Genomic DNA, 25,945 nt, shown 5'->3' on the forward strand with positions numbered 1-25,945 from the left:
GAGACAACGTTTCAGAAAAGGCATTGTAGCAAACCAAAAAAGAAATTTTAAGCGCAGCAGAGTAACCAGCGCACATACCTGTTAGCTCAGGTGAGTTTAAAAGGCTGCTGTTGATAACAAGGGCATTTGCTAAATAGATGGTGTGTGTGCAACAATATACTGAAAGGTCAATTATATTGTGCAGCTTATCTCACCACCTGTAGTTATTTAGGTGAAAGCTCCAAAATGCTTGCCTAATATGTCTGTTTATCCAAAAGGAAGTAAAAAGGGAGAGCTAGAAAGATAGCATTGCATCACATTACATGGCAATGCAATGCACAGTTGCTGAAGTTGAACCAAAATGAGCTTGTAATCTGGCTTCTGCAACTTTGAACATGAAAAATCCAATGAGGAGAAGAAAAGCAAAGCCAAAGAGTCCATCCCAAAATCCGACAAACAAGCAAAATGAACAAAAAACATTGAATTCAATTCTTTCTGATTTTAGAAACTGCATTAAAGAAGGGGTGCACCGGTCCTGGAGATACTGCAATACCAGGTCAATGCGTGGAGTGGACAGAGCAAGCTATTTTTCCATCTCCCTGTTCTAAAAATCCATTTAATATATGGTCCCCAGATAGGGGACGTATCAGATATTAAACTGATAAGAACAGATACTACACTTGATCTTAGCCAAAAGGCCGAGAAGCGATAACCAGAATTGGTTTCAAACTACGGAGCCACCCAAGGATCCTGAAAAGTCCATTTGTGGAGATGAGCTCCTGGACTCCCGTTAAGAAGACATGTTGTCAACCTCTAGATCCCTTACATGCCTGCACTTTTCGGCTTGCTGCTGCTGCAATCCACGCGTTTTAGATCTGCATAACTCCACCTCTTTAAACACAGCACCTTCACCCCCTGCTGTTCCCACTCGCCTCAACACCGTTGGAAGGGAGGAGAACCAATTAAGGCGGGGGGTGGGGTGGAACGAGCAGCTGTCTACCCTTAGCAGGAGGGCTCCTGATTACATACCTCTCCTGCTGCTGCTGCTGCTGCTGGCTGTCCAGCAGCAGACTGAAGGTGGCTGCTGCTGTGCACAGGTATATAAAGGCTCAGAGCCTATTATGACACGCGCAGCCAGCGTTCCATTGCCACATTCCATCTACTGCAGGCAGGATACCTGGCTGGCTGAATGTCGCTGAGAAGCTCACAGAGACCGCCATAAGCAACAGTTTAACAGAATGCCACAGACTAATCAACCAAACTTTTTGGGTTGGGTTCTCTTTTATAGTCTGCAGGCATTAAATGAAAGAAGTCAGTGTTCCAGCAGAAGGAGACAACGTTTCAGAAAAGGCATTGTAGCAAACCAAAAAAGAAATTTTAAGCGCAGCAGAGTAACCAGCGCACATACCTGTTAGCTCAGGTGAGTTTAAAAGGCTGCTGTTGATAACAAGGGCATTTGCTAAATAGATGGTGTGTGTGCAACAATATACTGAAAGGTCAATTATATTGTGCAGCTTATCTCACCACCTGTAGTTATTTAGGTGAAAGCTCCAAAATGCTTGCCTAATATGTCTGTTTATCCAAAAGGAAGTAAAAAGGGAGAGCTAGAAAGATAGCATTGCATCACATTACATGGCAATGCAATGCACAGTTGCTGAAGTTGAACCAAAATGAGCTTGTAATCTGGCTTCTGCAACTCTGAACATGAAAAATCCAATGAGGAGAAGAAAAGCAAAGCCAAAGAGTCCATCCCAAAATCCGACAAACAAGCAAAATGAACAAAAAACATTGAATTCAATTCTTTCTGATTTTAGAAACTGCATTAAAGAAGGGGTGCACCGGTCCTGGAGATACTGCAATACCAGGTCAATGCGTGGAGTGGACAGAGCAAGCTCTTTTTCCATCTCCCTGTTCTAAAAATCCATTTAATATATGGTCCCCAGATAGGGGACGTATCAGATATTAAACTGATAAGAACAGATACTACACTTGATCTTAGCCAAAAGGCCGAGAAGCGATAACCAGAATTGGTTTCAAACTACGGAGCCACCCAAGGATCCTGAAAAGTCCATTTGTGGAGATGAGCTCCTGGACTCCCGTTAAGAAGACATGTTGTCAACCTCTAGATCCCTTACATGCCTGCACTTTTCGGCTTGCTGCTGCTGCAATCCACGCGTTTTAGATCTGCATAACTCCACCTCTTTAAACACAGCACCTTCACCCCCTGCTGTTCCCACCCGCCTCAACACCGTTGGAAGGGAGGAGAACCAATTAAGGCGGGGGGTGGGGTGGAACGAGCAGATGTCTACCCTTAGCAGGAGGGCTCCTGATTACATACCTCTCCTGCTGCTGCTGCTGCTGGCTGTCCAGCAGCAGACTGAAGGTGGCTGCTGCTGTGCACAGGTATATAAAGGCTCAGAGCCTATTATGACACGCGCAGCCAGCGTTCCATTGCCACATTCCATCTACTGCAGGCAGGATACCTGGCTGGCTGAATGTCGCTGAGAAGCTCACAGAGACCGCCATAAGCAACAGTTTAACAGAATGCCACAGACTAATCAACCAAACTTTTTGGGTTGGGTTCTCTTTTATAGTCTGCAGGCATTAAATGAAAGAAGTCAGTGTTCCAGCAGAAGGAGACAACGTTTCAGAAAAGGCATTGTAGCAAACCAAAAAAGAAATTTTAAGCGCAGCAGAGTAACCAGCGCACATACCTGTTAGCTCAGGTGAGTTTAAAAGGCTGCTGTTGATAACAAGGGCATTTGCTAAATAGATGGTGTGTGTGCAACAATATACTGAAAGGTCAATTATATTGTGCAGCTTATCTCACCACCTGTAGTTATTTAGGTGAAAGCTCCAAAATGCTTGCCTAATATGTCTGTTTATCCAAAAGGAAGTAAAAAGGGAGAGCTAGAAAGATAGCATTGCATCACATTACATGGCAATGCAATGCACAGTTGCTGAAGTTGAACCAAAATGAGCTTGTAATCTGGCTTCTGCAACTTTGAACATGAAAAATCCAATGAGGAGAAGAAAAGCAAAGCCAAAGAGTCCATCCCAAAATCCGACAAACAAGCAAAATGAACAAAAAACATTGAATTCAATTCTTTCTGATTTTAGAAACTGCATTAAAGAAGGGGTGCACCGGTCCTGGAGATACTGCAATACCAGGTCAATGCGTGGAGTGGACAGAGCAAGCTCTTTTTCCATCTCCCTGTTCTAAAAATCCATTTAATATATGGTCCCCAGATAGGGGACGTATCAGATATTAAACTGATAAGAACAGATACTACACTTGATCTTAGCCAAAAGGCCGAGAAGCGATAACCAGAATTGGTTTCAAACTACGGAGCCACCCAAGGATCCTGAAAAGTCCATTTGTGGAGATGAGCTCCTGGACTCCCGTTAAGAAGACATGTTGTCAACCTCTAGATCCCTTACATGCCTGCACTTTTCGGCTTGCTGCTGCTGCAATCCACGCGTTTTAGATCTGCATAACTCCACCTCTTTAAACACAGCACCTTCACCCCCTGCTGTTCCCACCCGCCTCAACACCGTTGGAAGGGAGGAGAACCAATTAAGGCGGGGGGTGGGGTGGAACGAGCAGCTGTCTACCCTTAGCAGGAGGGCTCCTGATTACATACCTCTCCTGCTGCTGCTGCTGCTGGCTGTCCAGCAGCAGACTGAAGGTGGCTGCTGTTGTGCACAGGTATATAAAGGCTCAGAGCCTATTATGACACGCGCAGCCAGCGTTCCATTGCCACATTCCATCTACTGCAGGCAGGATACCTGGCTGGCTGAATGTCGCTGAGAAGCTCACAGAGACCGCCATAAGCAACAGTTTAACAGAATGCCACAGACTAATCAACCAAACTTTTTGGGTTGGGTTCTCTTTTATAGTCTGCAGGCATTAAATGAAAGAAGTCAGTGTTCCAGCAGAAGGAGACAACGTTTCAGAAAAGGCATTGTAGCAAACCAAAAAAGAAATTTTAAGCGCAGCAGAGTAACCAGCGCACATACCTGTTAGCTCAGGTGAGTTTAAAAGGCTGCTGTTGATAACAAGGGCATTTGCTAAATAGATGGTGTGTGTGCAACAATATACTGAAAGGTCAATTATATTGTGCAGCTTATCTCACCACCTGTAGTTATTTAGGTGAAAGCTCCAAAATGCTTGCCTAATATGTCTGTTTATCCAAAAGGAAGTAAAAAGGGAGAGCTAGAAAGATAGCATTGCATCACATTACATGGCAATGCAATGCACAGTTGCTGAAGTTGAACCAAAATGAGCTTGTAATCTGGCTTCTGCAACTTTGAACATGAAAAATCCAATGAGGAGAAGAAAAGCAAAGCCAAAGAGTCCATCCCAAAATCCGACAAACAAGCAAAATGAACAAAAAACATTGAATTCAATTCTTTCTGATTTTAGAAACTGCATTAAAGAAGGGGTGCACCGGTCCTGGAGATACTGCAATACCAGGTCAATGCGTGGAGTGGACAGAGCAAGCTCTTTTTCCATCTCCCTGTTCTAAAAATCCATTTAATATATGGTCCCCAGATAGGGGACGTATCAGATATTAAACTGATAAGAACAGATACTACACTTGATCTTAGCCAAAAGGCCGAGAAGCGATAACCAGAATTGGTTTCAAACTACGGAGCCACCCAAGGATCCTGAAAAGTCCATTTGTGGAGATGAGCTCCTGGACTCCCGTTAAGAAGACATGTTGTCAACCTCTAGATCCCTTACATGCCTGCACTTTTCGGCTTGCTGCTGCTGCAATCCACGCGTTTTAGATCTGCATAACTCCACCTCTTTAAACACAGCACCTTCACCCCCTGCTGTTCCCACCCGCCTCAACACCGTTGGAAGGGAGGAGAACCAATTAAGGCGGGGGGTGGGGTGGAACGAGCAGCTGTCTACCCTTAGCAGGAGGGCTCCTGATTACATACCTCTCCTGCTGCTGCTGCTGCTGGCTGTCCAGCAGCAGACTGAAGGTGGCTGCTGCTGTGCACAGGTATATAAAGGCTCAGAGCCTATTATGACACGCGCAGCCAGCGTTCCATTGCCACATTCCATCTACTGCAGGCAGGATACCTGGCTGGCTGAATGTCGCTGAGAAGCTCACAGAGACCGCCATAAGCAACAGTTTAACAGAATGCCACAGACTAATCAACCAAACTTTTTGGGTTGGGTTCTCTTTTATAGTCTGCAGGCATTAAATGAAAGAAGTCAGTGTTCCAGCAGAAGGAGACAACGTTTCAGAAAAGGCATTGTAGCAAACCAAAAAAGAAATTTTAAGCGCAGCAGAGTAACCAGCGCACATACCTGTTAGCTCAGGTGAGTTTAAAAGGCTGCTGTTGATAACAAGGGCATTTGCTAAATAGATGGTGTGTGTGCAACAATATACTGAAAGGTCAATTATATTGTGCAGCTTATCTCACCACCTGTAGTTATTTAGGTGAAAGCTCCAAAATGCTTGCCTAATATGTCTGTTTATCCAAAAGGAAGTAAAAAGGGAGAGCTAGAAAGATAGCATTGCATCACATTACATGGCAATGCAATGCACAGTTGCTGAAGTTGAACCAAAATGAGCTTGTAATCTGGCTTCTGCAACTTTGAACATGAAAAATCCAATGAGGAGAAGAAAAGCAAAGCCAAAGAGTCCATCCCAAAATCCGACAAACAAGCAAAATGAACAAAAAACATTGAATTCAATTCTTTCTGATTTTAGAAACTGCATTAAAGAAGGGGTGCACCGGTCCTGGAGATACTGCAATACCAGGTCAATGCGTGGAGTGGACAGAGCAAGCTCTTTTTCCATCTCCCTGTTCTAAAAATCCATTTAATATATGGTCCCCAGATAGGGGACGTATCAGATATTAAATTGATAAGAACAGATACTACACTTGATCTTAGCCAAAAGGCCGAGAAGCGATAACCAGAATTGGTTTCAAACTACGGAACCACCCAAGGATCCTGAAAAGTCCATTTGTGGAGATGAGCTCCTGGACTCCCGTTAAGAAGACATGTTGTCAACCTCTAGATCCCTTACATGCCTGCACTTTTCGGCTTGCTGCTGCTGCAATCCACGCGTTTTAGATCTGCATAACTCCACCTCTTTAAACACAGCACCTTCACCCCCTGCTGTTCCCACCCGCCTCAACACCGTTGGAAGGGAGGAGAACCAATTAAGGCGGGGGGTGGGGTGGAACGAGCAGATGTCTACCCTTAGCAGGAGGGCTCCTGATTACATACCTCTCCTGCTGCTGCTGCTGCTGGCTGTCCAGCAGCAGACTGAAGGTGGCTGCTGCTGTGCACAGGTATATAAAGGCTCAGAGCCTATTATGACACGCGCAGCCAGCGTTCCATTGCCACATTCCATCTACTGCAGGCAGGATACCTGGCTGGCTGAATGTCGCTGAGAAGCTCACAGAGACCGCCATAAGCAACAGTTTAACAGAATGCCACAGACTAATCAACCAAACTTTTTGGGTTGGGTTCTCTTTTATAGTCTGCAGGCATTAAATGAAAGAAGTCAGTGTTCCAGCAGAAGGAGACAACGTTTCAGAAAAGGCATTGTAGCAAACCAAAAAAGAAATTTTAAGCGCAGCAGAGTAACCAGCGCACATACCTGTTAGCTCAGGTGAGTTTAAAAGGCTGCTGTTGATAACAAGGGCATTTGCTAAATAGATGGTGTGTGTGCAACAATATACTGAAAGGTCAATTATATTGTGCAGCTTATCTCACCACCTGTAGTTATTTAGGTGAAAGCTCCAAAATGCTTGCCTAATATGTCTGTTTATCCAAAAGGAAGTAAAAAGGGAGAGCTAGAAAGATAGCATTGCATCACATTACATGGCAATGCAATGCACAGTTGCTGAAGTTGAACCAAAATGAGCTTGTAATCTGGCTTCTGCAACTTTGAACATGAAAAATCCAATGAGGAGAAGAAAAGCAAAGCCAAAGAGTCCATCCCAAAATCCGACAAACAAGCAAAATGAACAAAAAACATTGAATTCAATTCTTTCTGATTTTAGAAACTGCATTAAAGAAGGGGTGCACCGGTCCTGGAGATACTGCAATACCAGGTCAATGCGTGGAGTGGACAGAGCAAGCTCTTTTTCCATCTCCCTGTTCTAAAAATCCATTTAATATATGGTCCCCAGATAGGGGACGTATCAGATATTAAACTGATAAGAACAGATACTACACTTGATCTTAGCCAAAAGGCCGAGAAGCGATAACCAGAATTGGTTTCAAACTACGGAGCCACCCAAGGATCCTGAAAAGTCCATTTGTGGAGATGAGCTCCTGGACTCCCGTTAAGAAGACATGTTGTCAACCTCTAGATCCCTTACATGCCTGCACTTTTCGGCTTGCTGCTGCTGCAATCCACGCGTTTTAGATCTGCATAACTCCACCTCTTTAAACACAGCACCTTCACCCCCTGCTGTTCCCACCCGCCTCAACACCGTTGGAAGGGAGGAGAACCAATTAAGGCGGGGGGTGGGGTGGAACGAGCAGCTGTCTACCCTTAGCAGGAGGGCTCCTGATTACATACCTCTCCTGCTGCTGCTGCTGCTGCTGGCTGTCCAGCAGCAGACTGAAGGTGGCTGCTGCTGTGCACAGGTATATAAAGGCTCAGAGCCTATTATGACACGCGCAGCCAGCGTTCCATTGCCACATTCCATCTACTGCAGGCAGGATACCTGGCTGGCTGAATGTCGCTGAGAAGCTCACAGAGACCGCCATAAGCAACAGTTTAACAGAATGCCACAGACTAATCAACCAAACTTTTTGGGTTGGGTTCTCTTTTATAGTCTGCAGGCATTAAATGAAAGAAGTCAGTGTTCCAGCAGAAGGAGACAACGTTTCAGAAAAGGCATTGTAGCAAACCAAAAAAGAAATTTTAAGCGCAGCAGAGTAACCAGCGCACATACCTGTTAGCTCAGGTGAGTTTAAAAGGCTGCTGTTGATAACAAGGGCATTTGCTAAATAGATGGTGTGTGTGCAACAATATACTGAAAGGTCAATTATATTGTGCAGCTTATCTCACCACCTGTAGTTATTTAGGTGAAAGCTCCAAAATGCTTGCCTAATATGTCTGTTTATCCAAAAGGAAGTAAAAAGGGAGAGCTAGAAAGATAGCATTGCATCACATTACATGGCAATGCAATGCACAGTTGCTGAAGTTGAACCAAAATGAGCTTGTAATCTGGCTTCTGCAACTTTGAACATGAAAAATCCAATGAGGAGAAGAAAAGCAAAGCCAAAGAGTCCATCCCAAAATCCGACAAACAAGCAAAATGAACAAAAAACATTGAATTCAATTCTTTCTGATTTTAGAAACTGCATTAAAGAAGGGGTGCACCGGTCCTGGAGATACTGCAATACCAGGTCAATGCGTGGAGTGGACAGAGCAAGCTCTTTTTCCATCTCCCTGTTCTAAAAATCCATTTAATATATGGTCCCCAGATAGGGGACGTATCAGATATTAAACTGATAAGAACAGATACTACACTTGATCTTAGCCAAAAGGCCGAGAAGCGATAACCAGAATTGGTTTCAAACTACGGAGCCACCCAAGGATCCTGAAAAGTCCATTTGTGGAGATGAGCTCCTGGACTCCCGTTAAGAAGACATGTTGTCAACCTCTAGATCCCTTACATGCCTGCACTTTTCGGCTTGCTGCTGCTGCAATCCACGCGTTTTAGATCTGCATAACTCCACCTCTTTAAACACAGCACCTTCACCCCCTGCTGTTCCCACCCGCCTCAACACCGTTGGAAGGGAGGAGAACCAATTAAGGCGGGGGGTGGGGTGGAACGAGCAGCTGTCTACCCTTAGCAGGAGGGCTCCTGATTACATACCTCTCCTGCTGCTGCTGCTGCTGCTGGCTGTCCAGCAGCAGACTGAAGGTGGCTGCTGCTGTGCACAGGTATATAAAGGCTCAGAGAGTATTATGACACGCGCAGCCAGCGTTCCATTGCCACATTCCATCTACTGCAGGCAGGATACCTGGCTGGCTGAATGTCGCTGAGAAGCTCACAGAGACCGCCATAAGCAACAGTTTAACAGAATGCCACAGACTAATCAACCAAACTTTTTGGGTTGGGTTCTCTTTTATAGTCTGCAGGCATTAAATGAAAGAAGTCAGTGTTCCAGCAGAAGGAGACAACGTTTCAGAAAAGGCATTGTAGCAAACCAAAAAAGAAATTTTAAGCGCAGCAGAGTAACCAGCGCACATACCTGTTAGCTCAGGTGAGTTTAAAAGGCTGCTGTTGATAACAAGGGCATTTGCTAAATAGATGGTGTGTGTGCAACAATATACTGAAAGGTCAATTATATTGTGCAGCTTATCTCACCACCTGTAGTTATTTAGGTGAAAGCTCCAAAATGCTTGCCTAATATGTCTGTTTATCCAAAAGGAAGTAAAAAGGGAGAGCTAGAAAGATAGCATTGCATCACATTACATGGCAATGCAATGCACAGTTGCTGAAGTTGAACCAAAATGAGCTTGTAATCTGGCTTCTGCAACTTTGAACATGAAAAATCCAATGAGGAGAAGAAAAGCAAAGCCAAAGAGTCCATCCCAAAATCCGACAAACAAGCAAAATGAACAAAAAACATTGAATTCAATTCTTTCTGATTTTAGAAACTGCATTAAAGAAGGGGTGCACCGGTCCTGGAGATACTGCAATACCAGGTCAATGCGTGGAGTGGACAGAGCAAGCTCTTTTTCCATCTCCCTGTTCTAAAAATCCATTTAATATATGGTCCCCAGATAGGGGACGTATCAGATATTAAACTGATAAGAACAGATACTACACTTGATCTTAGCCAAAAGGCCGAGAAGCGATAACCAGAATTGGTTTCAAACTACGGAGCCACCCAAGGATCCTGAAAAGTCCATTTGTGGAGATGAGCTCCTGGACTCCCGTTAAGAAGACATGTTGTCAACCTCTAGATCCCTTACATGCCTGCACTTTTCGGCTTGCTGCTGCTGCAATCCACGCGTTTTAGATCTGCATAACTCCACCTCTTTAAACACAGCACCTTCACCCCCTGCTGTTCCCACCCGCCTCAACACCGTTGGAAGGGAGGAGAACCAATTAAGGCGGGGGGTGGGGTGGAACGAGCAGCTGTCTACCCTTAGCAGGAGGGCTCCTGATTACATACCTCTCCTGCTGCTGCTGCTGCTGGCTGTCCAGCAGCAGACTGAAGGTGGCTGCTGCTGTGCACAGGTATATAAAGGCTCAGAGCCTATTATGACACGCGCAGCCAGCGTTCCATTGCCACATTCCATCTACTGCAGGCAGGATACCTGGCTGGCTGAATGTCGCTGAGAAGCTCACAGAGACCGCCATAAGCAACAGTTTAACAGAATGCCACAGACTAATCAACCAAACTTTTTGGGTTGGGTTCTCTTTTATAGTCTGCAGGCATTAAATGAAAGAAGTCAGTGTTCCAGCAGAAGGAGACAACGTTTCAGAAAAGGCATTGTAGCAAACCAAAAAAGAAATTTTAAGCGCAGCAGAGTAACCAGCGCACATACCTGTTAGCTCAGGTGAGTTTAAAAGGCTGCTGTTGATAACAAGGGCATTTGCTAAATAGATGGTGTGTGTGCAACAATATACTGAAAGGTCAATTATATTGTGCAGCTTATCTCACCACCTGTAGTTATTTAGGTGAAAGCTCCAAAATGCTTGCCTAATATGTCTGTTTATCCAAAAGGAAGTAAAAAGGGAGAGCTAGAAAGATAGCATTGCATCACATTACATGGCAATGCAATGCACAGTTGCTGAAGTTGAACCAAAATGAGCTTGTAATCTGGCTTCTGCAACTTTGAACATGAAAAATCCAATGAGGAGAAGAAAAGCAAAGCCAAAGAGTCCATCCCAAAATCCGACAAACAAGCAAAATGAACAAAAAACATTGAATTCAATTCTTTCTGATTTTAGAAACTGCATTAAAGAAGGGGTGCACCGGTCCTGGAGATACTGCAATACCAGGTCAATGCGTGGAGTGGACAGAGCAAGCTCTTTTTCCATCTCCCTGTTCTAAAAATCCATTTAATATATGGTCCCCAGATAGGGGACGTATCAGATATTAAACTGATAAGAACAGATTTTTTTAATTGAATGCGTCAGAAGACGCGACATAAATTAAATTCCATTTGCATGGATAACCAAAAAAATGTCGCCTACGCCTTCATCATCCGAATTCAACTTTTTGTTTTTTTAAGAAAATTTAATGATAATTAATAAATAAAACATAACATAACATATCCTTACATCAACAACAAAAAACTTCCAACAAAAACATCAACTCAACATTTTTCTTCTTCCACGTTTCTTCTTCCTCCATGACATGTCCAACAATTTCCAGTCAAAACCTTGCAGCAAAATCTTTTCATCTTCTTCAGCTTCAGCACTGGTATCAACACAATCCTGCATTACTTTCTCTTTTCCCTTATCATCCACCTTCCTTTTTTCCTTAACGTCTTTACTTCTAGGTACTCTCTCCAGTCTGCAAAACATAGAGTCCCCAACTCCTGAGAACTCCTGCTTCTCTCCCACAAACTCCTTCTTATTTTCAACTACTTGTATATCTTTGTCTTCTTTCTCTTTACAATCTTCAAACGATTCTTCAAATATCTTTTTCCCTTTCTCCTCTTTTTTCCCACCTTCCTCATAACAAAATCCAGGTTTCCCATTATCAATTCTTCTTTTACCATTTTCCACATAACTGAATCCACATTTACCATTTATAACAATCCTTCCTAAACTTAGTTCATTTTGTCCATTTTCCCAAACTAGGAAACTTCTCTTCCCATTCCAGACTCCCACTTTATTTAAGTAGTCCTTCTGGAATTTTACCAAAATACTCCATGGCTTCAAAAACTCCATCACTTCCTCCATCTCTACAAAGGGGTCATCCATACAGATAACCACCTTTTTCGGCCTTCCAGCAAAAAGAGCATTAACTCCAATTTCTTTTCCTTCCCAATTCTTGAGAAGACAAATACACTTTTCTTCAGACTTCAGTGTTACGTCAAATACCTTTTTAAACTTGATTTCTTGCATACAAAAAATGTCCTCTTCAATGATCGTCCCATACTTGAACAGAATATCCAAGATCTGATTCTCCTCCAACGAAAAATCCTCTAACTCCGTCTTCACATAGAACCGTAAACAGTTCCTCTTCCTCGTCAACTCCATCTTCTTCCTCCAAAAGAACTGCCCCCCACAGCTATGTGTGGTGACACGATGATCGCCTCTCGTTGCCCAGGGACTAATCCGACTCCCCAATAGCAGCAGGAGGGTGAAGCCCTGCCGTTAGACAAAGCGATCCCCCCAGGCCAAGGAGCCGGGTACCCTGGGCACCTCCTAGCCAAGGCCAAGGCAGCAACTGGTAGATCACTGCACCTGATCTTAGCCAAAAGGCCGAGAAGCGATAACCAGAATTGGTTTCAAACTACGGAGCCACCCAAGGATCCTGAAAAGTCCATTTGTGGAGATGAGCTCCTGGACTCCCGTTAAGAAGACATGTTGTCAACCTCTAGATCCCTTACATGCCTGCACTTTTCGGCTTGCTGCTGCTGCAATCCACGCGTTTTAGATCTGCATAACTCCACCTCTTTAAACACAGCACCTTCACCCCCTGCTGTTCCCACCCGCCTCAACACCGTAGGAAGGGAGGAGAACCAATTAAGGCAGGGGGTGGGGTGGAACGAGCAGCTGTCTACCCTTAGCAGGAGGGCTCCTGATTACATACCTCTCCTGCTGCTGCTGCTGGCTGTCCAGCAGCAGACTGAAGGTGGCTGCTGCTGTGCACAGGTATATAAAGGCTCAGAGCCTATTATGACACGCGCAGCCAGCGTTCCATTGCCACATTCCATCTACTGCAGGCAGGATACCTGGCTGGCTGAATGTCGCTGAGAAGCTCACAGAGACCGCCATAAGCAACAGTTTAACAGAATGCCACAGACTAATCAACCAAACTTTTTGGGTTGGGTTCTCTTTTATAGTCTGCAGGCATTAAATGAAAGAAGTCAGTGTTCCAGCAGAAGGAGACAACGTTTCAGAAAAGGCATTGTAGCAAACCAAAAAAGAAATTTTAAGCGCAGCAGAGTAACCAGCGCACATACCTGTTAGCTCAGGTGAGTTTAAAAGGCTGCTGTTGATAACAAGGGCATTTGCTAAATAGATGGTGTGTGTGCAACAATATACTGAAAGGTCAATTATATTGTGCAGCTTATCTCACCACCTGTAGTTATTTAGGTGAAAGCTCCAAAATGCTTGCCTAATATGTCTGTTTATCCAAAAGGAAGTAAAAAGGGAGAGCTAGAAAGATAGCATTGCATCACATTACATGGCAATGCAATGCACAGTTGCTGAAGTTGAACCAAAATGAGCTTGTAATCTGGCTTCTGCAACTTTGAACATGAAAAATCCAATGAGGAGAAGAAAAGCAAAGCCAAAGAGTCCATCCCAAAATCCGACAAACAAGCAAAATGAACAAAAAACATTGAATTCAATTCTTTCTGATTTTAGAAACTGCATTAAAGAAGGGGTGCACCGGTCCTGGAGATACTGCAATACCAGGTCAATGCGTGGAGTGGACAGAGCAAGCTCTTTTTCCATCTCCCTGTTCTAAAAATCCATTTAATATATGGTCCCCAGATAGGGGACGTATCAGATATTAAACTGATAAGAACAGATACTACACTTGATCTTAGCCAAAAGGCCGAGAAGCGATAACCAGAATTGGTTTCAAACTACGGAGCCACCCAAGGATCCTGAAAAGTCCATTTGTGGAGATGAGCTCCTGGACTCCCGTTAAGAAGACATGTTGTCAACCTCTAGATCCCTTACATGCCTGCACTTTTCGGCTTGCTGCTGCTGCAATCCACGCGTTTTAGATCTGCATAACTCCACCTCTTTAAACACAGCACCTTCACCCCCTGCTGTTCCCACCCGCCTCAACACCGTTGGAAGGGAGGAGAACCAATTAAGGCGGGGGGTGGGGTGGAACGAGCAGCTGTCTACCCTTAGCAGGAGGGCTCCTGATTACATACCTCTCCTGCTGCTGCTGCTGCTGGCTGTCCAGCAGCAGACTGAAGGTGGCTGCTGCTGTGCACAGGTATATAAAGGCTCAGAGCCTATTATGACACGCGCAGCCAGCGTTCCATTGCCACATTCCATCTACTGCAGGCAGGATACCTGGCTGGCTGAATGTCGCTGAGAAGCTCACAGAGACCGCCATAAGCAACAGTTTAACAGAATGCCACAGACTAATCAACCAAACTTTTTGGGTTGGGTTCTCTTTTATAGTCTGCAGGCATTAAATGAAAGAAGTCAGTGTTCCAGCAGAAGGAGACAACGTTTCAGAAAAGGCATTGTAGCAAACCAAAAAAGAAATTTTAAGCGCAGCAGAGTAACCAGCGCACATACCTGTTAGCTCAGGTGAGTTTAAAAGGCTGCTGTTGATAACAAGGGCATTTGCTAAATAGATGGTGTGTGTGCAACAATATACTGAAAGGTCAATTATATTGTGCAGCTTATCTCACCACCTGTAGTTATTTAGGTGAAAGCTCCAAAATGCTTGCCTAATATGTCTGTTTATCCAAAAGGAAGTAAAAAGGGAGAGCTAGAAAGATAGCATTGCATCACATTACATGGCAATGCAATGCACAGTTGCTGAAGTTGAACCAAAATGAGCTTGTAATCTGGCTTCTGCAACTTTGAACATGAAAAATCCAATGAGGAGAAGGAAAGCAAAGCCAAAGAGTCCATCCCAAAATCCGACAAACAAGCAAAATGAACAAAAAACATTGAATTCAATTCTTTCTGATTTTAGAAACTGCATTAAAGAAGGGGTGCACCGGTCCTGGAGATACTGCAATACCAGGTCAATGCGTGGAGTGGACAGAGCAAGCTCTTTTTCCATCTCCCTGTTCTAAAAATCCATTTAATATATGGTCCCCAGATAGGGGACGTATCAGATATTAAACTGATAAGAACAGATACTACACTTGATCTTAGCCAAAAGGCCGAGAAGCGATAACCAGAATTGGTTTCAAACTACGGAGCCACCCAAGGATCCTGAAAAGTCCATTTGTGGAGATGAGCTCCTGGACTCCCGTTAAGAAGACATGTTGTCAACCTCTAGATCCCTTACATGCCTGCACTTTTCGGCTTGCTGCTGCTGCAATCCACGCGTTTTAGATCTGCATAACTCCACCTCTTTAAACACAGCACCTTCACCCCCTGCTGTTCCCACCCGCCTCAACACCGTTGGAAGGGAGGAGAACCAATTAAGGCGGGGGGTGGGGTGGAACGAGCAGCTGTCTACCCTTAGCAGGAGGGCTCCTGATTACATACCTCTCCTGCTGCTGCTGCTGCTGGCTGTCCAGCAGCAGACTGAAGGTGGCTGCTGCTGTGCACAGGTATATAAAGGCTCAGAGCCTATTATGACACGCGCAGCCAGCGTTCCATTGCCACATTCCATCTACTGCAGGCAGGATACCTGGCTGGCTGAATGTCGCTGAGAAGCTCACAGAGACCGCCATAAGCAACAGTTTAACAGAATGCCACAGACTAATCAACCAAACTTTTTGGGTTGGGTTCTCTTTTTTAGTCTGCAGGCATTAAATGAAAGAAGTCAGTGTTCCAGCAGAAGGAGACAACGTTTCAGAAAAGGCATTGTAGCAAACCAAAAAAGAAATTTTAAGCGCAGCAGAGTAACCAGCGCACATACCTGTTAGCTCAGGTGAGTTTAAAAGGCTGCTGTTGATAACAAGGGCATTTGCTAAATAGATGGTGTGTGTGCAACAATATACTGAAAGGTCAATTATATTGTGCAGCTTATCTCACCACCTGTAGTTATTTAGGTGAAAGCTCCAAAATGCTTGCCTAATATGTCTGTTTATCCAAAAGGAAGTAAAAAGGGAGAGCTAGAAAGATAGCATTGCATCACATTACATGGCAATGCAATGCACAGTTGCTGAAGTTGAACCAAAATGAGCTTGTAATCTGGCTTCTGCAACTTTGAACATGAAAAATCCAATGAGGAGAAGAAAAGCAAAGCCAAAGAGTCCATCCCAAAATCCGACAAACAAGCAAAATGAACAAAAAACATTGAATTCAATTCTTTCTGATTTTAGAAACTGCATTAAAGAAGGGGTGCACCGGTCCTGGAGATACTGCAATACCAGGTCAATGCGTGGAGTGGACAGAGCAAGCTCTTTTTCCATCTCCCTGTTCTAAAAATCCATTTAATATATGGTCCCCAGATAGGGGACGTATCAGATATTAAACTGATAAGAACAGATACTACACTTGATCTTAGCCAAAAGGCCGAGAAGCGATAACTAGAATTGGTTTCAAACTACGGAGCCACCCAAGGATCCTGAAAAGTCCATTTGTGGAGATGAGCTCCTGGACTCCCGTTAAGAAGACATGTTGTCAACCTCTAGATCCCTTACATGCCTGCACTTTTCGGCTTGCTGCTGCTGCAATCCACGCGTTTTAGATCTGCATAACTCCACCTCTTTAAACACAGCACCTTCACCCCCTGCTGTTCCCACCCGCCTCAACACCGTTGGAAGGGAGGAGAACCAATTAAGGCGGGGGGTGGGGTGGAACGAGCAGCTGTCTACCCTTAGCAGGAGGGCTCCTGATTACATACCTCTCCTGCTGCTGCTGCTGCTGGCTGTCCAGCAGCAGACTGAAGGTGGCTGCTGCTGTGCACAGGTATATAAAGGCTCAGAGCCTATTATGACACGCGCAGCCAGCGTTCCATTGCCACATTCCATCTACTGCAGGCAGGATACCTGGCTGGCTGAATGTCGCTGAGAAGCTCACAGAGACCGCCATAAGCAACAGTTTAACAGAATGCCACAGACTAATCAACCAAACTTTTTGGGTTGGGTTCTCTTTTATAGTCTGCAGGCATTAAATGAAAGAAGTCAGTGTTCCAGCAGAAGGAGACAACGTTTCAGAAAAGGCATTGTAGCAAACCAAAAAAGAAATTTTAAGCGCAGCAGAGTAACCAGCGCACATACCTGTTAGCTCAGGTGAGTTTAAAAGGCTGCTGTTGATAACAAGGGCATTTGCTAAATAGATGGTGTGTGTGCAACAATATACTGAAAGGTCAATTATATTGTGCAGCTTATCTCACCACCTGTAGTTATTTAGGTGAAAGCTCCAAAATGCTTGCCTAATATGTCTGTTTATCCAAAAGGAAGTAAAAAGGGAGAGCTAGAAAGATAGCATTGCATCACATTACATGGCAATGCAATGCACAGTTGATGAAGTTGAACCAAAATGAGCTTGTAATCTGGCTTCTGCAACTTTGAACATGAAAAATCCAATGAGGAGAAGAAAAGCAAAGCCAAAGAGTCCATCCCAAAATCCGACAAACAAGCAAAATGAACAAAAAACATTGAATTCAATTCTTTCTGATTTTAGAAACTGCATTAAAGAAGGGGTGCACCGGTCCTGGAGATACTGCAATACCAGGTCAATGCGTGGAGTGGACAGAGCAAGCTCTTTTTCCATCTCCCTGTTCTAAAAATCCATTTAATATATGGTCCCCAGATAGGGGACGTATCAGATATTAAACTGATAAGAACAGATACTACACTTGATCTTAGCCAAAAGGCCGAGAAGCGATAACCAGAATTGGTTTCAAACTACGGAGCCACCCAAGGATCCTGAAAAGTCCATTTGTGGAGATGAGCTCCTGGACTCCCGTTAAGAAGACATGTTGTCAACCTCTAGATCCCTTACATGCCTGCACTTTTCGGCTTGCTGCTGCTGCAATCCACGCGTTTTAGATCTGCATAACTCCACCTCTTTAAACACAGCACCTTCACCCCCTGCTGTTCCCACCCGCCTCAACACCGTTGGAAGGGAGGAGAACCAATTAAGGTGGGGGGTGGGGTGGAACGAGCAGCTGTCTACCCTTAGCAGGAGGGCTCCTGATTACATACCTCTCCTGCTGCTGCTGCTGCTGGCTGTCCAGCAGCAGACTGAAGGTGGCTGCTGCTGTGCACAGGTATATAAAGGCTCAGAGCCTATTATGACACGCGCAGCCAGCGTTCCATTGCCACATTCCATCTACTGCAGGCAGGATACCTGGCTGGCTGAATGTCGCTGAGAAGCTCACAGAGACCGCCATAAGCAACAGTTTAACAGAATGCCACAGACTAATCAACCAAACTTTTTGGGTTGGGTTCTCTTTTATAGTCTGCAGGCATTAAATGAAAGAAGTCAGTGTTCCAGCAGAAGGAGACAACGTTTCAGAAAAGGCATTGTAGCAAACCAAAAAAGAAATTTTAAGCGCAGCAGAGTAACCAGCGCACATACCTGTTAGCTCAGGTGAGTTTAAAAGGCTGCTGTTGATAACAAGGGCATTTGCTAAATAGATGGTGTGTGTGCAACAATATACTGAAAGGTCAATTATATTGTGCAGCTTATCTCACCACCTGTAGTTATTTAGGTGAAAGCTCCAAAATGCTTGCCTAATATGTCTGTTTATCCAAAAGGAAGTAAAAAGGGAGAGCTAGAAAGATAGCATTGCATCACATTACATGGCAATGCAATGCACAGTTGCTGAAGTTGAACCAAAATGAGCTTGTAATCTGGCTTCTGCAACTTTGAACATGAAAAATCCAATGAGGAGAAGAAAAGCAAAGCCAAAGAGTCCATCCCAAAATCCGACAAACAAGCAAAATGAACAAAAAACATTGAATTCAATTCTTTCTGATTTTAGAAACTGCATTAAAGAAGGGGTGCACCGGTCCTGGAGATACTGCAATACCAGGTCAATGCGTGGAGTGGACAGAGCAAGCTCTTTTTCCATCTCCCTGTTCTAAAAATCCATTTAATATATGGTCCCCAGATAGGGGACGTATCAGATATTAAACTGATAAGAACAGATACTACACTTGATCTTAGCCAAAAGGCCGAGAAGCGATAACCAGAATTGGTTTCAAACTACGGAGCCACCCAAGGATCCTGAAAAGTCCATTTGTGGAGATGAGCTCCTGGACTCCCGTTAAGAAGACATGTTGTCAACCTCTAGATCCCTTACATGCCTGCACTTTTCGGCTTGCTGCTGCTGCAATCCACGCGTTTTAGATCTGCATAACTCCACCTCTTTAAACACAGCACCTTCACCCCCTGCTGTTCCCACCCGCCTCAACACCGTTGGAAGGGAGGAGAACCAATTAAGGCGGGGGGTGGGGTGGAACGAGCAGCTGTCTACCCTTAGCAGGAGGGCTCCTGATTACATACCTCTCCTGCTGCTGCTGCTGCTGCTGGCTGTCCAGCAGCAGACTGAAGGTGGCTGCTGCTGTGCACAGGTATATAAAGGCTCAGAGCCTATTATGACACGCGCAGCCAGCGTTCCATTGCCACATTCCATCTACTGCAGGCAGGATACCTGGCTGGCTGAATGTCGCTGAGAAGCTCACAGAGACCGCCATAAGCAACAGTTTAACAGAATGCCACAGACTAATCAACCAAACTTTTTGGGTTGGGTTCTCTTTTATAGTCTGCAGGCATTAAATGAAAGAAGTCAGTGTTCCAGCAGAAGGAGACAACGTTTCAGAAAAGGCATTGTAGCAAACCAAAAAAGAAATTTTAAGCGCAGCAGAGTAACCAGCGCACATACCTGTTAGCTCAGGTGAGTTTAAAAGGCTGCTGTTGATAACAAGGGCATTTGTAAATAGATGGTGTGTGTGCAACAATATACTGAAAGGTCAATTATATTGTGCAGCTTATCTCACCACCTGTAGTTATTTAGGTGAAAGCTCCAAAATGCTTGCCTAATATGTCTGTTTATCCAAAAGGAAGTAAAAAGGGAGAGCTAGAAAGATAGCATTGCATCACATTACATGGCAATGCAATGCACAGTTGCTGAAGTTGAACCAAAATGAGCTTGTAATCTGGCTTCTGCAACTTTGAACATGAAAAATCCAATGAGGAGAAGAAAAGCAAAGCCAAAGAGTCCATCCCAAAATCCGACAAACAAGCAAAATGAACAAAAAACATTGAATTCAATTCTTTCTGATTTTAGAAACTGCATTAAAGAAGGGGTGCACCGGTCCTGGAGATACTGCAATACCAGGTCAATGCGTGGAGTGGACAGAGCAAGCTCTTTTTCCATCTCCCTGTTCTAAAAATCCATTTAATATATGGTCCCCAGATAGGGGACGTATCAGATATTAAACTGATAAGAACAGATACTACACTTGATCTTAGCCAAAAGGCCGAGAAGCGATAACCAGAATTGGTTTCAAACTACGGAGCCACCCAAGGATCCTGAAAAGTCCATTTGTGGAGATGAGCTCCTGGACTCCCGTTAAGAAGACATGTTGTCAACCTCTAGATCCCTTACATGCCTGCACTTTTCGGCTTGCTGCTGCTGCAATCCACGCGTTTTAGATCTGCATAACTCCACCTCTTTAAACACAGCACCTTCACCCCCTGCTGTTCCCACCCGCCTCAACACCGTTGGAAGGGAGGAGAACCAATTAAGGCGGGGGGTGGGGTGGAACGAGCAGCTGTCTACCCTTAGCAGGAGGGCTCCTGATTACATACCTCTCCTGCTGCTGCTGCTGCTGCTGGCTGTCCAGCAGCAGACTGAAGGTGGCTGCTGCTGTGCACAGGTATATAAAGGCTCAGAGCCTATTATGACACGCGCAGCCAGCGTTCCATTGCCACATTCCATCTACTGCAGGCAGGATACCTGGCTGGCTGAATGTCGCTGAGAAGCTCACAGAGACCGCCATAAGCAACAGTTTAACAGAATGCCACAGACTAATCAACCAAACTTTTTGGGTTGGGTTCTCTTTTATAGTCTGCAGGCATTAAATGAAAGAAGTCAGTGTTCCAGCAGAAGGAGACAACGTTTCAGAAAAGGCATTGTAGCAAACCAAAAAAGAAATTTTAAGCGCAGCAGAGTAACCAGCGCACATACCTGTTAGCTCAGGTGAGTTTAAAAGGCTGCTGTTGATAACAAGGGCATTTGCTAAATAGATGGTGTGTGTGCAACAATATACTGAAAGGTCAATTATATTGTGCAGCTTATCTCACCACCTGTAGTTATTTAGGTGAAAGCTCCAAAATGCTTGCCTAATATGTCTGTTTATCCAAAAGGAAGTAAAAAGGGAGAGCTAGAAAGATAGCATTGCATCACATTACATGGCAATGCAATGCACAGTTGCTGAAGTTGAACCAAAATGAGCTTGTAATCTGGCTTCTGCAACTTTGAACATGAAAAATCCAATGAGGAGAAGAAAAGCAAAGCCAAAGAGTCCATCCCAAAATCCGACAAACAAGCAAAATGAACAAAAAACATTGAATTCAATTCTTTCTGATTTTAGAAACTGCATTAAAGAAGGGGTGCACCGGTCCTGGAGATACTGCAATACCAGGTCAATGCGTGGAGTGGACAGAGCAAGCTCTTTTTCCATCTCCCTGTTCTAAAAATCCATTTAATATATGGTCCCCAGATAGGGGACGTATCAGATATTAAACTGATAAGAACAGATACTACACTTGATCTTAGCCAAAAGGCCGAGAAGCGATAACCAGAATTGGTTTCAAACTACGGAGCCACCCAAGGATCCTGAAAAGTCCATTTGTGGAGATGAGCTCCTGGACTCCCGTTAAGAAGACATGTTGTCAACCTCTAGATCCCTTACATGCCTGCACTTTTCGGCTTGCTGCTGCTGCAATCCACGCGTTTTAGATCTGCATAACTCCACCTCTTTAAACACAGCACCTTCACCCCCTGCTGTTCCCACCCGCCTCAACACCGTTGGAAGGGAGGAGAACCAATTAAGGCGGGGGGTGGGGTGGAACGAGCAGCTGTCTACCCTTAGCAGGAGGGCTCCTGATTACATACCTCTCCTGCTGCTGCTGCTGCTGCTGGCTGTCCAGCAGCAGACTGAAGGTGGCTGCTGCTGTGCACAGGTATATAAAGGCTCAGAGCCTATTATGACACGCGCAGCCAGCGTTCCATTGCCACATTCCATCTACTGCAGGCAGGATACCTGGCTGGCTGAATGTCGCTGAGAAGCTCACAGAGACCGCCATAAGCAACAGTTTAACAGAATGCCACAGACTAATCAACCAAACTTTTTGGGTTGGGTTCTCTTTTATAGTCTGCAGGCATTAAATGAAAGAAGTCAGTGTTCCAGCAGAAGGAGACAACGTTTCAGAAAAGGCATTGTAGCAAACCAAAAAAGAAATTTTAAGCGCAGCAGAGTAACCAGCGCACATACCTGTTAGCTCAGGTGAGTTTAAAAGGCTGCTGTTGATAACAAGGGCATTTGCTAAATAGATGGTGTGTGTGCAACAATATACTGAAAGGTCAATTATATTGTGCAGCTTATCTCACCACCTGTAGTTATTTAGGTGAAAGCTCCAAAATGCTTGCCTAATATGTCTGTTTATCCAAAAGGAAGTAAAAAGGGAGAGCTAGAAAGATAGCATTGCATCACATTACATGGCAATGCAATGCACAGTTGCTGAAGTTGAACCAAAATGAGCTTGTAATCTGGCTTCTGCAACTTTGAACATGAAAAATCCAATGAGGAGAAGAAAAGCAAAGCCATAGAGTCCATCCCAAAATCCGACAAACAAGCAAAATGAACAAAAAACATTGAATTCAATTCTTTCTGATTTTAGAAACTGCATTAAAGAAGGGGTGCACCGGTCCTGGAGATACTGCAATACCAGGTCAATGCGTGGAGTGGACAGAGCAAGCTCTTTTTCCATCTCCCTGTTCTAAAAATCCATTTAATATATGGTCCCCAGATAGGGGACGTATCAGATATTAAACTGATAAGAACAGATACTACACTTGATCTTAGCCAAAAGGCCGAGAAGCGATAACCAGAATTGGTTTCAAACTACGGAGCCACCCAAGGATCCTGAAAAGTCCATTTGTGGAGATGAGCTCCTGGACTCCCGTTAAGAAGACATGTTGTCAACCTCTAGATCCCTTACATGCCTGCACTTTTCGGCTTGCTGCTGCTGCAATCCACGCGTTTTAGATCTGCATAACTCCACCTCTTTAAACACAGCACCTTCACCCCCTGCTGTTCCCACCCGCCTCAACACCGTTGGAAGGGAGGAGAACCAATTAAGGCGGGGGGTGGGGTGGAACGAGCAGCTGTCTACCCTTAGCAGGAGGGCTCCTGATTACATACCTCTCCTGCTGCTGCTGCTGGCTGTCCAGCAGCAGACTGAAGGTGGCTGCTGCTGTGCACAGGTATATAAAGGCTCAGAGCCTATTATGACACGCGCAGCCAGCGTTCCATTGCCACATTCCATCTACTGCAGGCAGGATACCTGGCTGGCTGAATGTCGCTGAGAAGCTCACAGAGACTGCCATAAGCAACAGTTTAACAGAATGCCACAGACTAATCAACCAAACTTTTTGGGTTGGGTTCTCTTTTATAGTCTGCAGGCATTAAATGAAAGAAGTCAGTGTTCCAGCAGAAGGAGACAACGTTTCAGAAAAGGCATTGTAGCAAACCAAAAAAGAAATTTTAAGCGCAGCAGAGTAACCAGCGCACATACCTGTTAGCTCAGGTGAGTTTAAAAGGCTGCTGTTGATAACAAGGGCATTTGCTAAATAGATGGTGTGTGTGCAACAATATACTGAAAGGTCAATTATATTGTGCAGCTTATCTCACCACCTGTAGTTATTTAGGTGAAAGCTCCAAAATGCTTGCCTAATATGTCTGTTTATCCAAAAGGAAGTAAAAAGGGAGAGCTAGAAAGATAGCATTGCATCACATTACATGGCAATGCAATGCACAGTTGCTGAAGTTGAACCAAAATGAGCTTGTAATCTGGCTTCTGCAACTTTGAACATGAAAAATCCAATGAGGAGAAGAAAAGCAAAGCCAAAGAGTCCATCCCAAAATCCGACAAACAAGCAAAATGAACAAAAAACATTGAATTCAATTCTTTCTGATTTTAGAAACTGCATTAAAGAAGGGGTGCACCGGTCCTGGAGATACTGCAATACCAGGTCAATGCGTGGAGTGGACAGAGCAAGCTCTTTTTCCATCTCCCTGTTCTAAAAATCCATTTAATATATGGTCCCCAGATAGGGGACGTATCAGATATTAAACTGATAAGAACAGATACTACACTTGATCTTAGCCAAAAGGCCGAGAAGCGATAACCAGAATTGGTTTCAAACTACGGAGCCACCCAAGGATCCTGAAAAGTCCATTTGTGGAGATGAGCTCCTGGACTCCCGTTAAGAAGACATGTTGTCAACCTCTAGATCCCTTACATGCCTGCACTTTTCGGCTTGCTGCTGCTGCAATCCACGCGTTTTAGATCTGCATAACTCCACCTCTTTAAACACAGCACCTTCACCCCCTGCTGTTCCCACCCGCCTCAACACCGTTGGAAGGGAGGAGAACCAATTAAGGCGGGGGGTGGGGTGGAACGAGCAGCTGTCTACCCTTAGCAGGAGGGCTCCTGATTACATACCTCTCCTGCTGCTGCTGCTGCTGGCTGTCCAGCAGCAGACTGAAGGTGGCTGCTGCTGTGCACAGGTATATAAAGGCTCAGAGCCTATTATGACACGCGCAGCCAGCGTTCCATTGCCACATTCCATCTACTGCAGGCAGGATACCTGGCTGGCTGAATGTCGCTGAGAAGCTCACAGAGACTGCCATAAGCAACAGTTTAACAGAATGCCACAGACTAATCAACCAAACTTTTTGGGTTGGGTTCTCTTTTATAGTCTGCAGGCATTAAATGAAAGAAGTCAGTGTTCCAGCAGAAGGAGACAACATTTCAGAAAAGGCATTGTAGCAAACCAAAAAAGAAATTTTAAGCGCAGCAGAGTAACCAGCGCACATACCTGTTAGCTCAGGTGAGTTTAAAAGGCTGCTGTTGATAACAAGGGCATTTGCTAAATAGATGGTGTGTGTGCAACAATATACTGAAAGGTCAATTATATTGTGCAGCTTATCTCACCACCTGTAGTTATTTAGGTGAAAGCTCCAAAATGCTTGCCTAATATGTCTGTTTATCCAAAAGGAAGTAAAAAGGGAGAGCTAGAAAGATAGCATTGCATCACATTACATGGCAATGCAATGCACAGTTGCTGAAGTTGAACCAAAATGAGCTTGTAATCTGGCTTCTGCAACTTTGAACATGAAAAATCCAATGAGGAGAAGAAAAGCAAAGCCAAAGAGTCCATCCCAAAATCCGACAAACAAGCAAAATGAACAAAAAACATTGAATTCAATTCTTTCTGATTTTAGAAACTGCATTAAAGAAGGGGTGCACCGGTCCTGGAGATACTGCAATACCAGGTCAATGCGTGGAGTGGACAGAGCAAGCTCTTTTTCCATCTCCCTGTTCTAAAAATCCATTTAATATATGGTCCCCAGATAGGGGACGTATCAGATATTAAACTGATAAGAACAGATACTACACTTGATCTTAGCCAAAAGGCCGAGAAGCGATAACCAGAATTGGTTTCAAACTACGGAGCCACCCAAGGATCCTGAAAAGTCCATTTGTGGAGATGAGCTCCTGGACTCCCGTTAAGAAGACATGTTGTCAACCTCTAGATCCCTTACATGCCTGCACTTTTCGGCTTGCTGCTGCTGCAATCCACGCGTTTTAGATCTGCATAACTCCACCTCTTTAAACACAGCACCTTCACCCCCTGCTGTTCCCACCCGCCTCAACACCGTTGGAAGGGAGGAGAACCAATTAAGGCGGGGGGTGGGGTGGAACGAGCAGCTGTCTACCCTTAGCAGGAGGGCTCCTGATTACATACCTCTCCTGCTGCTGCTGCTGCTGGCTGTCCAGCAGCAGACTGAAGGTGGCTGCTGCTGTGCACAGGTATATAAAGGCTCAGAGCCTATTATGACACGCGCAGCCAGCGTTCCATTGCCACATTCCA

At 44.6% G+C, this 25,945-nt stretch overlaps 19 non-coding genes across 19 annotated transcripts; all 19 read right to left on the minus strand.

Moving 5' to 3' along the window:
* Positions 1–498: 498 nt before the first annotated feature.
* LOC141207177 (U2 spliceosomal RNA) lies at positions 499–689 on the minus strand. Its single transcript, XR_012277599.1, has one exon. It is a non-coding gene; the product is annotated as a U2 spliceosomal RNA (small nuclear RNA).
* Positions 690–1,807: 1,118 nt separating this feature from the next.
* On the minus strand, positions 1,808–1,998 carry LOC141207544 (U2 spliceosomal RNA). The gene has a single exon (XR_012277877.1). It is a non-coding gene; the product is annotated as a U2 spliceosomal RNA (small nuclear RNA).
* Positions 1,999–3,113: 1,115 nt separating this feature from the next.
* On the minus strand, positions 3,114–3,304 carry LOC141207545 (U2 spliceosomal RNA). The gene has a single exon (XR_012277878.1). It is a non-coding gene; the product is annotated as a U2 spliceosomal RNA (small nuclear RNA).
* A 1,115-nt stretch (positions 3,305–4,419) lies between these two features.
* LOC141207546 (U2 spliceosomal RNA) lies at positions 4,420–4,610 on the minus strand. Its single transcript, XR_012277879.1, has one exon. It is a non-coding gene; the product is annotated as a U2 spliceosomal RNA (small nuclear RNA).
* A 1,115-nt stretch (positions 4,611–5,725) lies between these two features.
* Positions 5,726–5,916, minus strand: LOC141207210 (U2 spliceosomal RNA). Its single transcript, XR_012277631.1, has one exon. It is a non-coding gene; the product is annotated as a U2 spliceosomal RNA (small nuclear RNA).
* Positions 5,917–7,031: 1,115 nt separating this feature from the next.
* On the minus strand, positions 7,032–7,222 carry LOC141207547 (U2 spliceosomal RNA). The gene has a single exon (XR_012277880.1). It is a non-coding gene; the product is annotated as a U2 spliceosomal RNA (small nuclear RNA).
* Positions 7,223–8,340: 1,118 nt separating this feature from the next.
* Positions 8,341–8,531, minus strand: LOC141207548 (U2 spliceosomal RNA). The gene has a single exon (XR_012277881.1). It is a non-coding gene; the product is annotated as a U2 spliceosomal RNA (small nuclear RNA).
* Positions 8,532–9,649: 1,118 nt separating this feature from the next.
* Positions 9,650–9,840, minus strand: LOC141207550 (U2 spliceosomal RNA). Its single transcript, XR_012277882.1, has one exon. It is a non-coding gene; the product is annotated as a U2 spliceosomal RNA (small nuclear RNA).
* A 1,115-nt stretch (positions 9,841–10,955) lies between these two features.
* Positions 10,956–11,142, minus strand: LOC141207267 (U2 spliceosomal RNA). The gene has a single exon (XR_012277684.1). It is a non-coding gene; the product is annotated as a U2 spliceosomal RNA (small nuclear RNA).
* Positions 11,143–13,550: 2,408 nt separating this feature from the next.
* On the minus strand, positions 13,551–13,741 carry LOC141207552 (U2 spliceosomal RNA). Its single transcript, XR_012277884.1, has one exon. It is a non-coding gene; the product is annotated as a U2 spliceosomal RNA (small nuclear RNA).
* A 1,115-nt stretch (positions 13,742–14,856) lies between these two features.
* Positions 14,857–15,047, minus strand: LOC141207553 (U2 spliceosomal RNA). The gene has a single exon (XR_012277885.1). It is a non-coding gene; the product is annotated as a U2 spliceosomal RNA (small nuclear RNA).
* A 1,115-nt stretch (positions 15,048–16,162) lies between these two features.
* LOC141207554 (U2 spliceosomal RNA) lies at positions 16,163–16,353 on the minus strand. The gene has a single exon (XR_012277886.1). It is a non-coding gene; the product is annotated as a U2 spliceosomal RNA (small nuclear RNA).
* Positions 16,354–17,468: 1,115 nt separating this feature from the next.
* LOC141207555 (U2 spliceosomal RNA) lies at positions 17,469–17,659 on the minus strand. The gene has a single exon (XR_012277887.1). It is a non-coding gene; the product is annotated as a U2 spliceosomal RNA (small nuclear RNA).
* A 1,115-nt stretch (positions 17,660–18,774) lies between these two features.
* LOC141207556 (U2 spliceosomal RNA) lies at positions 18,775–18,965 on the minus strand. Its single transcript, XR_012277888.1, has one exon. It is a non-coding gene; the product is annotated as a U2 spliceosomal RNA (small nuclear RNA).
* A 1,117-nt stretch (positions 18,966–20,082) lies between these two features.
* LOC141207557 (U2 spliceosomal RNA) lies at positions 20,083–20,273 on the minus strand. Its single transcript, XR_012277889.1, has one exon. It is a non-coding gene; the product is annotated as a U2 spliceosomal RNA (small nuclear RNA).
* Positions 20,274–21,391: 1,118 nt separating this feature from the next.
* LOC141207558 (U2 spliceosomal RNA) lies at positions 21,392–21,582 on the minus strand. The gene has a single exon (XR_012277890.1). It is a non-coding gene; the product is annotated as a U2 spliceosomal RNA (small nuclear RNA).
* A 1,118-nt stretch (positions 21,583–22,700) lies between these two features.
* Positions 22,701–22,891, minus strand: LOC141207559 (U2 spliceosomal RNA). Its single transcript, XR_012277891.1, has one exon. It is a non-coding gene; the product is annotated as a U2 spliceosomal RNA (small nuclear RNA).
* A 1,112-nt stretch (positions 22,892–24,003) lies between these two features.
* Positions 24,004–24,194, minus strand: LOC141207560 (U2 spliceosomal RNA). Its single transcript, XR_012277892.1, has one exon. It is a non-coding gene; the product is annotated as a U2 spliceosomal RNA (small nuclear RNA).
* A 1,115-nt stretch (positions 24,195–25,309) lies between these two features.
* Positions 25,310–25,500, minus strand: LOC141207561 (U2 spliceosomal RNA). Its single transcript, XR_012277893.1, has one exon. It is a non-coding gene; the product is annotated as a U2 spliceosomal RNA (small nuclear RNA).
* Positions 25,501–25,945: the final 445 nt, after the last annotated feature.

This window comes from Phyllobates terribilis, unplaced genomic scaffold (assembly GCF_046119375.1).
Source record: "Phyllobates terribilis strain yellow unplaced genomic scaffold, ASM4611937v1 Scaffold_160__1_contigs__length_4322635, whole genome shotgun sequence".
NCBI classification, from domain to species: Eukaryota; Metazoa; Chordata; class Amphibia; order Anura; family Dendrobatidae; genus Phyllobates; species Phyllobates terribilis.